This window comes from Anolis carolinensis, chromosome 1 (genome assembly GCF_035594765.1).
Source record: "Anolis carolinensis isolate JA03-04 chromosome 1, rAnoCar3.1.pri, whole genome shotgun sequence".
NCBI classification, from domain to species: Eukaryota; Metazoa; Chordata; class Lepidosauria; order Squamata; family Dactyloidae; genus Anolis; species Anolis carolinensis.
In genome coordinates, this window is record NC_085841.1 from 210,392,228 (window position 1) to 210,408,621 (window position 16,394).

The window sequence follows — 16,394 nt, forward strand, 5'->3', positions numbered from 1 at the left end:
AGAATGTTGGAAATAGCAACCTCCCAAGCCTTTCACTATTTATTTGTTAATGTATATATTTGCTAACCTGTATTCTATGTGTATGTTGATTTGCCAGTTTGACTGTACTTCTTTGGCGTGGGAGGGGTTATAGACTGAGCATGTTCAGACTCAGGACTCCATTTTATAGTCAGTCTGCTTTACACCTCAGTGGAGGTGGGTGCATGTTGCTGTTTTGGACTTCAATAGAGTTATGGATTCCTATAAGACTTTTTTTTATCTCTGAGTGCATATTTTAAACTAAGAGGTTTCAGTGGGGTGTATATCTTTTGGGCAAACTGCAAGTTTCAGTTTCAGAGAAACAACCATCATATGCTAACCAAATACAGTAGAGTCTCACTTATCCAACACTCGCTTATCCAACATTCTGGATTATCCAACGCATTTTTGTAGTCAACGTTTTCAATACATAGTGATATTTTGGTGCTAAATTCGTAAATACAGTAATTACTACTTAGCATTACTGCGTATTGAACTACTTTTTCTGTCAAATTTGTTGTATAACATGATGTTTTGGTGCTTAATTTGTAAAATCATAACTTAATTTGATGTTTAATAGGCTTTTCCTTAATCCCGCCTTATTATCCAACATATTCGCTTATCCAACGTTCTGCTGGCCCGTTTATGTTGGATAAGTGAGACTCTACTGTATATCTTTTGTAGTGGCATGTCTTTGTCCTTGGCAGTTCAAATACATGGTTCTTCAGTTTAACAGCTGAGTTACCGGTGTGCCATTACATGAATGTTTGTGAATATGTGTTCAAAGGGTTGACTTCTAACAAGGTAATGCTTTTCTTGCCTAGGGGTTTTCAAAAGGTGGTCTCCACATGTTCATTGGGATTCACATTTGCCAAACGGATATGACATAATTTCCCCTTTTCAATAAGGTTATGATTGCCATGTATTTCTAAAGGCCCAGAGACTGGGTACAGTTATTTTCAATAGAGAAGGACCCGTTCTTCGCGAGGAAGAAGAGGCGGAGAGCTGAGGAGGGCGGAGCCGGGAGCGTCTCTTGATCCGCCTGAGGCGCGGCGCTGGGCCTTGTTTTCCCACACACTCGGCCTCCCTCCCTCCCTGCGAGACAAGGAGGCCCCTTGTGACCCATCCATCCATCCACGTCTCGGCGAGGACGCTCCCCCTCTCACTCCATCTTCGGCTCTTCCACGCTCCTTTTCTTCAGCGAAAGACTGGACGACGAATGGGACTGGGAAGCAGAGAGAGACGGCTGTCTCCGTCCCTTCCGCCCCAACAAGGCCAGTTCTTTTCCATGAGTCCAAGCCTGGGGGGCGGGAGAGGCAGCCCAAAACAAGACGAAGACTCACCCTGGACCCCACACTGACAGCTGACACGAGTCACTCAAGCACACGTCTGACCGAGTTGCGCGCATCATTGTGTGCAACAAAGAACTCTCATCAGCCCCTTCCTAGGTCCAAAGGTATAATGGGAGTTGTAGTTTTACAAGGTCTTTCGCCTTCCTTGCCAAAGAGGGCGGGTGCCTCTCCAAATTACAGTTCCCATGCTTCCACAGCATTTTTTTCGTGTCACGAACGACTTGAGAAACTGCAAGTCGCTTGTACTGTGAGAGAATTGGCCCACGGGAAGGATATTGCCCGCGGGACGCCCGGATGTTTTACCATCCTGTGGGAGGTTTCTCTCATGTCCCCACATGGGAAGCTGAAGCTGACAGACGAAAGTTCACCCCGCTCCTCCGATCCGACCATTGTGCCACAGGGGGCTCCTTTCCACAGCATTGAGTCATGGCTGTTAAAGTGGTGTCAAACTGCATTCATTCTACAGACTTTTAAAATGAGAAGATATATGAACACTGGAAGACACAGGGTACTTCCACACAGTCATATAACCCAGAATATCAAGGCAGATAATCCACAATATCTGCTTTGAACTAGGTTATCTGAGTCCACACTGCCATATATCCCAGTTCAAAACAGATAATGTAGGATTTTATACAGCTGTGTGGAAGCAGGAGATGAAGGGGAAACAAGGATCGTTAAGCCTCTCAGGCTCCTGGTATCACTTAGGACCGGATTGATAAAAATCCGGAGCTGTCATCCGTGTTAATTATACCCTAAATTTCTCCCCAATGTCCACAAAGATTCCAATAATACACAGAAATACCTATCGCGACTCGGTTTTGCATCCAAAGTGGATCCGAGCAAGATCAAGAGCCCTGGGAGGACCTGGAAGAAGAAAAGCGCGTATATTGTCATGGAAATAAACTGAAACATATTTCGCAAACACATTTCAGGAAAGAAAAAGAAAGGAAGGGAAAGGGAAACTGTAGCGTTTTCAATCTCTACTTACCTAGTTTCCAACGCCTCACAACCTCTGAGGGTGCCTGCCATAGATGTGGGCGAAACGTCAGGAGAGAATGCTTCCGGAAAATGGCCATCAATCGCTACTTGTTTTGGAAGAAATGGAGCCCGAGGTGTGTTGCTTTGAAATACCGCCTTTCTGCCAAACAGGAATCGGGGCATTTTACAATGTAAAATACTAGCACTTCTTCTAAAAGAGGGATTTATATTTATATATTTTTATATATTCTTGGACGGAAACACAGGGGAAACTATAATAAATATTAACCACCTTTTAAACCACTTTTAGCCGCTTTCTGATCAAGAATAATTTCAGACCGAGAAAGGAAAATATGCGTTAGTTGACACTGTTTATATCATAAAAGAGTTGAATCATAAATAAAGGTTTGAACTGGTTTCTGGATTGAGGAGGAAGCCATGAAAATGAACAAAATCTGGCTACCAGTATTTTAAAAACTCTAAAATCAGGACAGTAAATATAGAATAACACTCTGAAAACAGGGGAATTCCAGACATGAAACCGTCAGGGACAGCTAACACCTCCCAACAAATGATTCCCCCAGGCAGGAAGCAGCCAGACCTTGATGCTAATCAAGCTGGCCAATTACAACATTCACACCTGCCTTAAACAGACAAGACTTCTTTCTCCCACCCTGGACATTCTACAGATATATAAACCCAACTTGCCTAGTTTCCAACAGACCTCACAAGTTCTGAGGATGCCATAGATGCAGGAGGTCAGGAGAGAATGCTTCTGGAACATGGCCTACAACTCGGAAAACTCACAGCAACCCAGTGATTGCGGCCATGAAAGCCTTCGACAACACATATCTGGTTTATTTCGCCTCCCTTGGTCCAAGTAAGACTGTAGCTCAAGTAAACAAAGGCTGGACCTACCTTGCCATATAATGCAGTTCAATGCAGTCCAAACTGCATTATATGGCTGTTGAGCAGCCTACTGCAATAAATCACTCTGACCATGAGGTCATGAGTTCGAGGCCAGTCTGTGGCGGGGTGAGCACCCTTCAATTACAAATAAGAAAATAGCCCCTGCTCGTTGCTGACCTAGCAACCCGAAAGATAGTTGCATCTATCAAGTAGGAAATAAGGTACCACTTATAAAAGTGGGGAGGCAAGTTTAACTAATTTACTGGAATGAGGAAGTGCCGTCAGAGTGGATGATGAAGCAGCTGCTCCCCCCTGTGGCCAGAATCGAACATCCCCTCAGGAGAAGGTTAAATTGCCTCTGCGTCTGTCTGTCTCTGTTTGATGTGTTTATGGGCATTGACTGTTTGCCCTACGTGTGTATAATGTGATCCGCCCCCTTCGGGGTGAGAAGGGTGAAATATAAATACTGTAAATAAATAAATAAATAAAATCGCATAATATGTCAGTCTAGACTCAAATAACTGCTTCTTGTCTCGCTCTTTAACTCAAGATCCGCAGATTCCAGGAAATTAAATTGGCGCTTGCCAAAAGTTACCATTGCCTTTCATTATGTATTTTAATAATACAATGTTCCTTTAAATAAAACAAGTCGGGACAGGAGGGCAGAATGAATGCAGTTTGACACCACTCTAATTTAGTGCTGTGGATTACTGGGATCTGAACATACATTGCTTGGGAACAAGACCTGGAGAGATGGAAAACCTGTGCGACCTCTTAGTCTAATAAAAGTATTACACAGCGGAGGACTTTGTGGAGGATGTCTTTTTTCCTAGGGTCCGAGAAGGTCAACATCCCCCAGGATGGCGGATGGCTGAGGAGTGGGCCTTCCTCATCTTCCTCCTCCTCTTCCCCTTCCTCCTCTTTCTCCTCCGGAGGGCTTGGTGCCCCGGGACCAGAGGTCAGGCGCCTCCGGAACTGGGATGCCTGCAAAGGGGCACGTTTCTCTGAGGCCGTCACAAGGCATTCAGTTCCTCCCTGGGGCTGCGAGCAAGAAACCATCCTTTTCAGCCGCCCCCCGGGAGCTGCTGGAAAGAGAAGACGGAGAGGCGAGGATAGTGTCCGTGGGGAAAAGGGGGAGCATATTATACTGAGAAAGATGCGCGCCTGTGAATGCCAAACCGGCTGGCAGGTTTCTGGGTGGCCGCCGAGGCGCCCGGGGCTGACCTCTTCCTCCTCTGATTTGTGGGTCCTGTGGGCACACAGCCCCCGCACCCACCTCCACCCTTGGTCCTTGTGGCGGGATTTGAACCGACGGGATGCAGGAGAAACCGAGAGAAAACACCCTCAGCAACAGCAAAAGCCTTCCAAACGCCTTCCTGTTTAATATCTTGTCGAAGGCTTTCATGGCTGGGATCACAGGGTTGTTGTATGTTTTCCGGGCTGCACGGCCATGTTCTAGAAGTATTCTCTCCTGACGTTTCGCCCACATCTTTGCCAGGGATCCTCAGAGGCCATACAGCCCGGAAAACATACAACAACCCTGCCTTCCTGTTTGTCTTTAAATGACTTCTATGGGAGGGGAGGAAGGAAAGGTGAAGGAACCTTATAGGGTCAGGAGAGATCTCTGATCGTAATGATACTAATGATGTAATGGTGATGGTAGTATTATTATCATTATTAATATCATCACAATTAATAACAATTATTCCATCACCATCACATCTAGCATCGCTATTATCAGAGATGTCCCCTGGCTGTATACGATGATGATGATGATAATAATAATACAGTAGAGTCTCACTTATCCAACATAAATGGGCCGGCAGAACGTTGGATAAGCAAATATGTTGGATAATAAGGAGGGATTAAGGAAAAGCCTATTAAACATCAAATTAGGTTATGATTTTACAAATAAAGCACCAAAACATCATGTTATACAACAAATTTGACAGAAAAAGTAGTTCATTACACAGTAATGCTATGTAGTAATTACTGTATTTATGAATTTAGCACCAAAATATCACGATGTATTGAAAACATTGACTACAAAAATGCGTTGGATAATCCAGAAGGTTGGATAAGCGAGTGTTGGATAAGTGAGACTCTACTGTAATAATAATAATAATAATAATAATAATAATAATAATAATAATAATAATAATAATAATAATAGGGTTGATGTATTTTTCGGGCTGTATGGCCATGTTCCAGAAGCATTCTCTTCTGACGTTTCGTCCTCATCTATGGCAGGCACCCTCAGAGGTTGTGAGGTCTGTTGGAAACTAGGAAAGTTGGGTTTATATAGCAGTGGAAAGTCCAGTTGGTTGTCTGAGGCAAGTGTGAATGCTGCAATTGTTTTTATTGTTTATTGTTTTATTGTTTATGACTCTTGGTGACCTCATAGAACTCCCTGTCAGCCCACCAGCCCAAGCTCCTTCACTTGGTATCCCCATACCACCAAGAACTTGCCATAATTTATTATGATTCACACAGTCAAAGGCTGTTGCAATTGATCACATTGCAATAACACTCAGGGCCAGCTAACATCTCCCAGCAAAGGATTTCCCCAGGCAGGAATCAGCCAGGCCTTGAAACTGCAAAACTTTTCAATGCTAATCAATTTGATTAATTGCAACATTCACAACTTGCTTCCAACAGACAAAAGTTCTTTCTCCCACCCTGGACCTTCCACAGATATATAAACCCCACTTGCCCAGTTTCCAACAGATCTCCCACATCTGAGGATGCCTGCCATAGATGTGGACGAAATGTTAGGAGACGATGCTTCTGGAACATGGTCATACAGCCCGGAAAACTCACAGCAACCCAGTGATTCCAGCCATGAAAGCCTTAAAAAACACAACAACATGGGCCAGGAAAAAAGATTCACTTTTACATACACATACTCAGCATAAAATGCCATAGAATTCATTTTATGCTGAGAGCAGACCCATACAATGCAATTCAAGTGCATTACATGGGTCTCTACACTGACCACACAATGCATTCTGAGGCAGTGTAGATCCAGTGACAAAAAGATAAAAGTTTTAGGCCCCATCTACACTGCCATATAAAATCCATATTATCTGCTTTGAACTGGATTGTGAGACAGTGAAGACTGCTAGACTTGCTTTTAGGGCATATGTTGTAATGTTTTACTCATGTTTTAGTTTACAATACAGTGGAGTTTCACTTATCCAAGCTTCACTTATCCAAGGCAGTCTGCCTTTTAGTAGTCATTGTTTTTGTAGTAAACGTTGCAATGTTTTGGTGCTAAATTCGTAAATACAGTAATTACTACATAACATTACTATGTATTGAACTGCTTTTTCTGTCAATTTCTTGTAAAACATGATGTTTGGGTGCTTAATTTGTAAAATCATAATGTAATTTTATGTTTAATAGGCTTTTTTTCTTAATCCCTCCTTATTATCCAAGATTTTCGCTTATCCAATGTTCTGCTGGCCCGTTTATCTTGGATAAGTGAGACTCTACTGTATCTTGTTGGATTGTTTTTGATTATTTTCATCTCAATACTGTGCATTATATTGTATTATTTTGATGTATTTGTACTCATTTGAGGCACTTAATGTTTGCCTTTTTGTTTTGTGTCTGTAAACCTCCCTGAGTCCCTTCGGGGAGAGAGGGTGGTCTAGAAATAGTATTATTGTTGTTGTTGTTGTTATCCACTTCAAAGCAGATAATGTGGATTGTATCATCTGGATGTTATGTCCAACCTCCCTTTTACACAAACACAGACACACGCAGAGAGAGAGAAATAGAGCAGCAGCCCAGTGGCTCTGTGAAAGTAGACCCTGACGATAAGGGCTCATTCATTCTCTCCTTTTTTTTCTTCTCTCCCTTTCTCCCTCTCTTTCACATGCACACAAACCTCCAGAGCAACCCACCGTTGTGCAATTTCGCCCCCCCCCCAACCCCCTCCCCGCCTCTTCTCCCCTCTTACGTTTAGGGGTGCTATTAACGACAACCTGCCCAGCTCCTTTCCCCCCATTTCTCCCCTTTTGCCCCATTTCCCAGTAGCAGCCTTGCTACTGGGAAATGTCCAGGGTGGGAGAATGGAATGTCCAGGGTGGGAGAAAGAACTCTTGTCTGTTTGAGGAGGGGTGCTGGTAAAATGTGCCATTGGGCAGGCAATTTCCTCATTTGTCTCTATTAAAGCCGGGTTTTGGGGGGGCGGGGGGGCGAGAGAGAGAGAGAGAGAACACCCAAGAAATCCAATTAAACCCGCTCCGGCCAAAGCGCTATTTGAGGCATGAATCTCCCCCTCAAGCTGCAGCAATCATGTGGCATTAGACACTTCCGGAATCCTATCGCCAACTTGAAAAATCCCAGACCCCCTTTTTCCCCTAATTTTTGCTCTGATCTGTAATTTTATCCACATTTGCACGAGTTTGAGCATTCTGGCTCTCCCATCTGAAAGCCTGCAATTACTCTATAATTCTTCGCAATTTCACATGTCCTAATATGGACTGTAATTTTTTTGCGCAAGACAATTTCCTGCTATTTCAAGCATCAACATTGTCAAAGTTGTATGTACATAATAAATGGGAATATCAATGCATAGTTTTTAGCATAACATCTTGACTCCTCGATAATTATATCCGTTCGGGAAGCCTACGCAGAATTAGCCTGAATTGCTCGGTAACTGCTTGCTGCTGCTTTAAAATTTTTTGAAAAATTACTCATAATTTTCCCAAAGATTACCAAGATCTCGAGTGCACAATGTCATCAGCGTAATGAAGAGTAAACATTTATGCTAATAATCGGCAATTTTTTCTCCCCATCAGCTATAAAGACAGAGGCTATATAGCAGAAATTCCCAGTGATATTCGGCAGGCGCCGCTTCGGCTCCCGAGGAGGACCTCCGGCTCCAGCTTTGGGGGGATTTGGGGGGCTATTCTCTAGATTTGGGGGGCTGAGGCTGCCCCTGACCGTGCCCCCCTCCCCCCAGCTCTTGGGCAACTGGGGCCAGCAGCCGGCTGGATTCAAACCCTGAGTTACAGGACCCGAAAGGTAAGGCTCCTCTTTGGGGCTACTTTCCTTGACACCCCCCTCCCTCCGCCCCTATGTTATGCTCGGTTTGGTCCCTATTTTCATTTATTTTTGTGCGGGAAGCAGAGAGAGAAGATCCGTTGCATTGCATCGCCCAAACTTGGTGCCAATGGATTATTTAAAAGTGTGTGCGAATGAGAAAGCTGTGTTGGGGGGAGGAAAGGAATGGGTGACTGACGCTTTAGGGAAGGGGAAACAACATCCAACTTGTGTTATCAAAGGCTTCATGGCCGGAATCACTGGGTTGCTGTGAGTTTTCCGGGCTGTATGGCCATGTTCCAGAAGCATTCTGTCCTGACGTTTCGCCCAGGCATCCTCAGAGGTTGTGAGGTCTGTTGGAAACTAAACAAGTGGGGTTTATATATCTGTAGAAGGTCCAGAGTGGGAGAAAGCAAGTTGTAATTAATCACCTTGATTAACACTGAAAAACCTTCCAGCTTCAAAGCCTGGCTGATTCCTGCCTGGGGAATTTACATCCATCTTGTAAATTGGCTTGATTTAAGGCTGGATCTACACTGCCCTATATCTCAGGATCTGATCCCAGATTATCTGGAAGTATAGACTCAGATAATCCAGTTCAAAGCAGATAATCCGGCATCAGCAGTGAAGATCCAGTCTGAGAGAGAGAGAGAGAGAGAGAGAGAGAGAGAGAGATTGAGGAAGAATCCTGTCTTCATTACTTTAATCCCGACAGTGGAGGTTGCTGACCAGGACGAAATGCGTGGATTTGAACCTTGCTCCCAGTTGACCTCCCCAACTCTGATTTTCAAAGGGGGAGGAGAGGAGGCGAAGTTGGGAAGCTCCCTTTAAGACTCTCTCGGGTCATTCTCGGAGGTTGAAAACTAGAGTTTGATTATCTACGCTGCTTTGTAATGCAGTCCGAACTGCATGATACACTCAGCGTGGACCCACCTGACGCAGTTCATTCACCCTGCCCACGGAGCAATGGGTTAAACCCTTGTGCTTGGCGGTTGGAATCTGTCAGCTCCAGCTTCCCATGCGGGACATGAGAGAAGCCTCTCACACAATGGTAAAATATCAAACATCCCTGCATCCCCTGGGCAAATGTCCTTGCAGACAGGCAATTATTTAACACCAGAAGCGATTTGCAGTTTCTCAAATCGCTCCTGACACACCCACACAAAAACAAAACCCTGCCCCTGACTTTTGTGTCTTATTTTGTGAGGGACATTAACACGGGAGAAGCACAAAGGGTGGCTGTATCTGGCCATGCATATGTATGGTGTGTCGACACCAGTGGGTTGATAGCCAAACCTCCCAAACACAAGCTCAAGATGGTTTTCAAACACACAACCAAGGCGGGATCAGTCAGGCTGGGTTTACATTGACCATAGAATGCGTTTTGAACTGAGTTATTCGGTCAGTGTGGAATCCTATAATGCAGTTCAATTCAGATCAAAATGTATGATATGGTCAATAGAGAACCAACCTAAGGCCAGTATAGATCTAGCCTTAGTCTGAATTGCATCATATGGTCAGTGTAGACCTATATCATGTAGTTCAAAGCAGATCAAATATATAGTCAGTAGAAAACCAGCTTTAATTTGAACTGCATGATATAGTTAGTGTATACTCCTATCATGCAGTTCAGTGCAGATCACAACGTATTATATGGTCAGTAGAGAACCAGTCTTAGCTTGAACTGCATGATACAGTGTGTGTAGACTCATATAATGCGTCTGCTTTCCACTGTGTTGTCGAAGGTTTTCAATCAATATCAGCTATTGGTTAAATATGTTTTAATGTATTATATGTTGTATGATTTTATGTTTATATGTTTTAAAAGTATGTGATCGTATTTTATTGTGTATTGCTGGGCTTGGTCCCCATGTGAGCTGTCCCAGTCCCTTGGGGAGCTGAGACGGGGATATAAGAATAAGGTTGTTGTTGTTGTTGTTGTTGTTGTTAATATTATTATTATTATTATATTTCATAGCCTGAATCACTGGGTTGCTGTGAGTTTTCCGGGTGTGTATGGCCATGTTCCAGAAGCATTCTCTCCTAACGTTTCGCCTGCATCTATGTCAGGCATCCTCAGAGGTTGTGAAGTATATTGGAAACTAGGCAAGAGAGGTTTATATATCTGTGGAAGGGTGGGAGAAAGAACTCTTGTCAGTTGGAGGCAAGTGTGAATGTTGCAATTAATCACATTGATTAGCATTGAAAAACCATGCAGCTTCAAGGCCTGGTTGGATTCCTGCCTGGGGGAATCCTTTGTTGGGAGGTGTTAGCTGGCTCTGATTGTTTCATGTCTGGAATTCCCCTGTTTTCAGAGTGTTGTTCTTAATTTACTGCCCTGATTCTGATTGTTTTTTTTAATACTGATAATACTGTTCATGTTCATGGTTTCCTCCTTCTCTGTTGAAATTGTCCACATGCTTGCTTGTGGATTTCAGTGGCTTCTCTGTGTAGTCTGACATGGTGGTTGTTAGAGTGATCCAGCATTTCTGTCTTTTCAAATAATATGCTGTGTCCAGATTGGTTCATCAAGTGCTCTTATAGGGTCAGTAGAGAATCAGCCGTAGTTTGAACTGCATGATACAGTGTTGTAGACTCATATAGTGCAGCTTGAACTGCTTTCAACTGCATTATATGAGGCTTTATATGGATCCAGCCTCAGTTTAAACTGTATGATGTGGTCAGTGTGGAATCATATAATGCATTTCGAAGCAGTTCAAACTGCATTATTTGAGTCTACGCTAACCATATAATGAAGCTCAAACTGCAATATATGGCAGTGTAGACCCAACCCAAGAGACATTGCCTGCTAGCATGGTTTTTATTGGAAACTCTTCCTTGCAGCTGACCTTTGCTGGGCGAGACTGGTTCTGTTCCTTGGATAGAGAAGTGTGGTTGGGGGGGGGGGCGATTTGGAGATGCCTTTTTTGTGTGACGGGAGGGGAGCAGGGCGTATGAAAGAGGTATCTGTTGTTCTGCAATTTGGCGAAGCCTGTCTTCATTACTTCAACCTCGTGCCTGGGCTAATGGGAAGCCCCCCTTTCCTTCCTTCCTTGGCTTTGGATAGCCCCGTCTCCATACACCTGCAAGCAATTTGCCCCGAGAAAAAGGCCCAGGGAGAGAGAGGAAGGGGTGGGGAGGGATGGCAACTCGCACCTCGTTTATTGCTTTCTCCCTTTCCCTCCCCTTTCCCCCCTCTCTTTCTCTTTCTCTCTCCTCCTTCTTCCCCTTCTCCCCATTCTCAATGCGCGGCAGATTTGGCTTTCAGCGCGCTATGTCTTTTGTTAATGCAAAAAAAAAAAAAAAGATTCCCTGGGCGAAAAAATTGCTCATAATTACCCGAGAGATGGGGAAACTGCATTAGAATAAATAAACCTGAAATTACTGTAATTATGTTGTGTTTGATGGGCTCGGCTTGTAATCAAGAAGAGAATACAGTGAAATGACGCTGACCCTCTTGGGGTTTGCAGCTGTAGGCGCTCTTTGGGGTCCTTTAAAAAAGAGGGGGAGAGAAAGAGTCATTTGGAGGTTCATTAAGCTGTGGGCCACATCTCTGGCAGAAATGTGGGGAAATGAGGGGCAGGCATCTCTCTCTCCCCCCCCCCTTTCAAGCCGCCCAAACAAAGCGAGGAAAATACCTAACCATCTCCCTCTTCTTCCCAAAATTGCATTTTGTCATGGGTGAATATATGCGGTGGTGAAAGGCGCTCAGTTCGAAATCGGTTTTTAATCATTGTAATGAGGTATTGTTTCAATAGAAGCCCCTTCGGATGATTCAGAGTTTAATTAATATCCTCATTACGAACAGATCTCTAATGAACTCCTTGTCAGCGACGAGGCGGCATTAATTGGGCGAGATTCGCATTTGCCAATATAATGCTCTTCTAATAGGCCCAAACTCCAGACCGCCTTCGAGGCGAGAAAACGAATCATAATTTCTCCGGGTTGCTGTGAGTTTTCCGGACTGTATGGCCATGTCCCAGAAGCATTCTCTCCTGACATTTCACTCACGTCTATGGCAGACATCCTCAGAGGTTGTACGGTCTGTTGGAAATTAGGCAAGTGGGGTTTATATATCTGTGGAAGGTCCAGAGTGGGAAAAAGATCGTTTGTCTGCTTGAGGAAGGTGTGAATGTTTCAATTGGCCACCTTGATTAGCATTGAATAGCCTTTCAGCTTCAAGGTCTGCTTGCTTCCTGCCTGGAGGAATCTTTTGTTGGGAGGTGTTAGTTGGCCCTGATTAATTCATGTCTGGAGCGCCTCTCTCTTTTTAGTGTTGTTCTTTATTTACTGTCCTGGTTTTAGAATGTTTTAAATACTGGTAGCCAGATTTTGTTCATTTTCATTGTTTCCTCTTTCTGTTGAAATTGTCCACATGCCTGTGGATTTCAATGGCTTCTCTGTATAGTCTGACATGGTGGTGGTTAAAGTGGTCCAGCATTTCTGTGTTCTCAAATAATATGCTGTAAATAAAAAACAACATTCAAAAACAGGGGAATTCCAGACATGAAACAATCAGGGCCAGTTAACACCTCCTCACAAAGGATTCCCCCAGGCAGGATTCAGCCATGCCTTGAAGCTGCAAGGCTATTCAATGTTAATTCAGCTGGCCAATTGCTACATTCACACTTGCCTCCAACAGAGAAGAGGTCTTTCTCCCAACCTGGACCTTCCGCGGATATATATATATATATATCCATACTAGCTGTGCCTGGCCAGGCGTTGCTGTGACGAACTATGGTGGTATGGGAAATAAAGTATTGAGAAATTGGTGGTAGTTAAGGTAAAGGGTAAAGGTTTTCCCCTGACATTACGTCCATTATAAATGGGTTATATAGCTGTGTTGAAGGGCCTTGAGTCTACACTGCCATATAATCCAGTTAAAATCAGATAATCTGTATTTTATAGGCAGTGGGGAAGAGGCCTAAGTGAGGCCTAACTCGGCCTGTCCCCTGGGCTGAGTGGGTTGCTAGGAGACCAAGTGGGCGGAGCTTAGCCTTCTAACTGGCAGCAATTGGATAAAAACAATTATTCCTCTCCCTCTAATTAGGACTTTATTTTTCTTTCCTTTTTGTTGTATGAACGTAGAGGTATGGATGAGGAGTTGTGCTGGCAAGTTTATTTATTTTTATTTATTTACAGTATTTATATTCTGCCCCTTCTCACCCCGAAGGGGGACTCAGGGCGGATCACATTACACATATAGGCAAACATTAAATGCCTTTTAACATAGAACAAAGACAAGACAAACATAGGCTCCGAGAGGGCCTCCGAACTCATGACCTCCTGGTCAGAGTGATTCATTGCAACTGGTTACAGCTGGCTTGCTCTCCCGCCTGCGCCACAGTGTTTAGTGTTTCTGGGATGTGTAGTTTTGTTGTTTTGTCCTAGGCCGAAATTTCATTACCCTTTATATATATATAGATATATATTCCCACTTGCCTACTTTCCAACCGACCTCACAACCTCTGAGGATGCCTACCATAGATGTGGGCGAAACATCAGGAGAGAATGCTTCTGGAACATGGCCATACAGCCCAGAACGACCCTGTGATTCCGGCAATGAAAGCCTTCCACGACACATTAAATAATCTCTCCATTTGAATGACGAGAGCAAGACCAAGAGAAGGAGGAGGCCAGTGGAGGCCTTTTTGGGGTGTATCCAGAATGAATGCGCTTGGCTCAATAAAATGCGGTCCTGGAGTTTGGCTCAAGACCTTGCAAAACGACTCCTCCCAGGACTCCATAGCATTGAGCCATGGCGGTGAAAATGATGCCAAAGTGTAGTGTAGATGTAACGTTAACGTTAACGATGGTGGTGGTGGTTTAACACGAGACGATGGTGGGAACCTCCAGTGCCCGATTTGGGAAGCGCCGAGGCTTCTTCCTTGGCTCGCCGCTTCTTTCTCCTCCTTCCCCCTTCCCTCTCTCCCTGCCACTGCATTCGCCCGAAAGCCGCCTCATTTGATCACTCGTCGCCCGGAATTGAAAAATGGGTGCATGTCAAAACAAAAATCGATACGATTTATCATTCGCTTCCTCCTCCTCCTCCAGTGGCCTCCCGGAAACCTACGCTTCCTTCCTCCCCCCCAATCATCTTCCATGCTCACTCCCTTCTGTCTTCCCCACCCACTCACAGCCCCCCCCCCCCCAAGACTTGCCGACGGAAGAAGTTATTCTACAAAGGGTTGCTGTGAGTTTTCCGGGCTATATGGACATGTTCCAGAAGCATTCTCTAAGGCAGACATCTTCAGAGGTTGCGAGGTCTGTTGAAAACTAGGCAAGTGGGGTTTATATATCTGTGTGTGGGGGGGAGAACTCTTGTCTACTTGAAGCACGTGGGAATGTTGCAATTGGCCACCTTGATTAGCATTGAATGGCCTTACAGCCTGGCTACTTCATGCCTGGAGGAATCCTTTCTTGAGAGGTGTTAGGTGTTATATAAACCCCATTTGCCAAGTTTCCAACAGACCTCACAACCTCTGAGGGTGTCTGCCATAGTTGTGGGCGAACCCTCAAGAGAGAATGCTTCTGGAATACCGCCATACAACCGGGAAAACTCACAGCAACCCAGTGATTCCGACCAAGAAAGCCTTCGACAATACACAGAATTGTTTGGCGCCAAGGCTCACTGATACGAAAGGGCCCTTTGACAAGTTCTATCGCCTTCTCTGCCCAGGGTGCTTTACCAAACTACAACTCCCAGGATTTCATAGCATTGAGTCCAAGTGGGGTCAAGCTGTGTTAATTCTACAGTGCAGGTGCAGCCCAAATTAGGAGTGAAGTGTGGAAAGTGTCCTGTTTTCTAGTTGTTCAGGTCTCCCACCATCTTCACCATTAATTAAATTAGAAGGCTGGTTAGTAGGATGCCTTGTAATTACATGACTACCCAGCCCAAGGGGGAGGGGATTCTTGGTGTCTTGGTTTTTAGGTCTGTTCTTAGAGATGTTAGGGTCACTGGTTCAGAAAATTGCACTGGATAGACCACATAGGCTCTAGTTTCATAGATATGGTTGTTATCATGATTTTCTACGGGCAAGCAGATGAAGACTGGTAGACGCCATATGTTCTGTATCTCAAAAACTAGAGTTGATAGGGGAAAATAGGTGATAATTTTGGAATTAGCAGATCAAATATGCCCAGAAACAGGGCTAACATTTGAAGCACCAAATTGTGTGTGGGCTAGCCTTATTACTGGATAAATATATTAATATAATATAACATATCTGTATAAATATATTAATATAATATAATATTAATATTAACATAATCATCTCTCAAAATAGGGGTGCAATTTCGGTCTTTTCTACACTACCATATAATCCATATTATCAAATAAAATAATTTAGAGTATCTGTTTGGAATTAGATTATATGAGTCTGCACTGCCATATAATCCAGTTCAAATCAGATAATCTGGATTTTATATGGCAGTGTAGAATCTAGGATGCTTTTTTAATGTAATTTTTTTCTGTTGGTAGTACCAGTGCCAACCTAGCAGTTCGAAAACATGCCAATGTAGGTAGATCAATAGGTACCGCTCCATGCAGTCATGCTGGCCACATGACCTTGGAGGTGTCTACGGACAATGCCGGCTCTTCGGCTTAGAAATGGAGATGAGCACCAACCCCCAGAGTCAGACATGACTGCACTTAACGTCAGGGGAAAACCTTTACCTTTTTAGTACCAGTGTCTGTCTTGAAATTAATGGTGTCTTAGGATCGAAGGTACTGTATACTGGTATTATTGTTGTTGTTGTCTTGTCGAAGGCCTTCATGGCCAGAATCACTGGGTTGCTGTGAGTCTTCCGGGCTGTATGGCCATGTTCCACTTGCCTCAGGCAGACAAGAATTCTTCTTCCCACCCTGGACTTTCCATACATGTATAAACCTCAATTGCCTAGTTTCCAACACCTCACAACCTCTGAGGATGCCTGCCATAGATGTGGGCGAAACGTTAGGAGAGAATGCTTCTGGAACATGGCCATACAGCCCGGAAAACTCACAGCAACCCATTATTGTTGTTATTTTATTATGACACAGCAAACAAGATAGATATGCTGGATTTCATATCACAAAATCAC

The 16,394-nt window shown here is 44.1% G+C and overlaps 1 long non-coding RNA gene across 2 annotated transcripts in view; it reads left to right on the forward strand.

Annotated features, from left to right (window-relative positions):
* The first annotated feature begins 7,384 nt into the window (after positions 1–7,384).
* LOC134294205 (uncharacterized) overlaps positions 7,385–16,394 on the forward strand; it is a 48,250-nt gene continuing 39,240 nt past the window's right edge. For both annotated transcript variants that reach the window (XR_010001177.1, XR_010001178.1), the window contains exons 1-2: positions 7,385–7,922; positions 8,069–8,294. This is a non-coding gene — a long non-coding RNA (uncharacterized LOC134294205). The remainder of the gene's footprint in view (positions 7,923–8,068; positions 8,295–16,394) is intronic.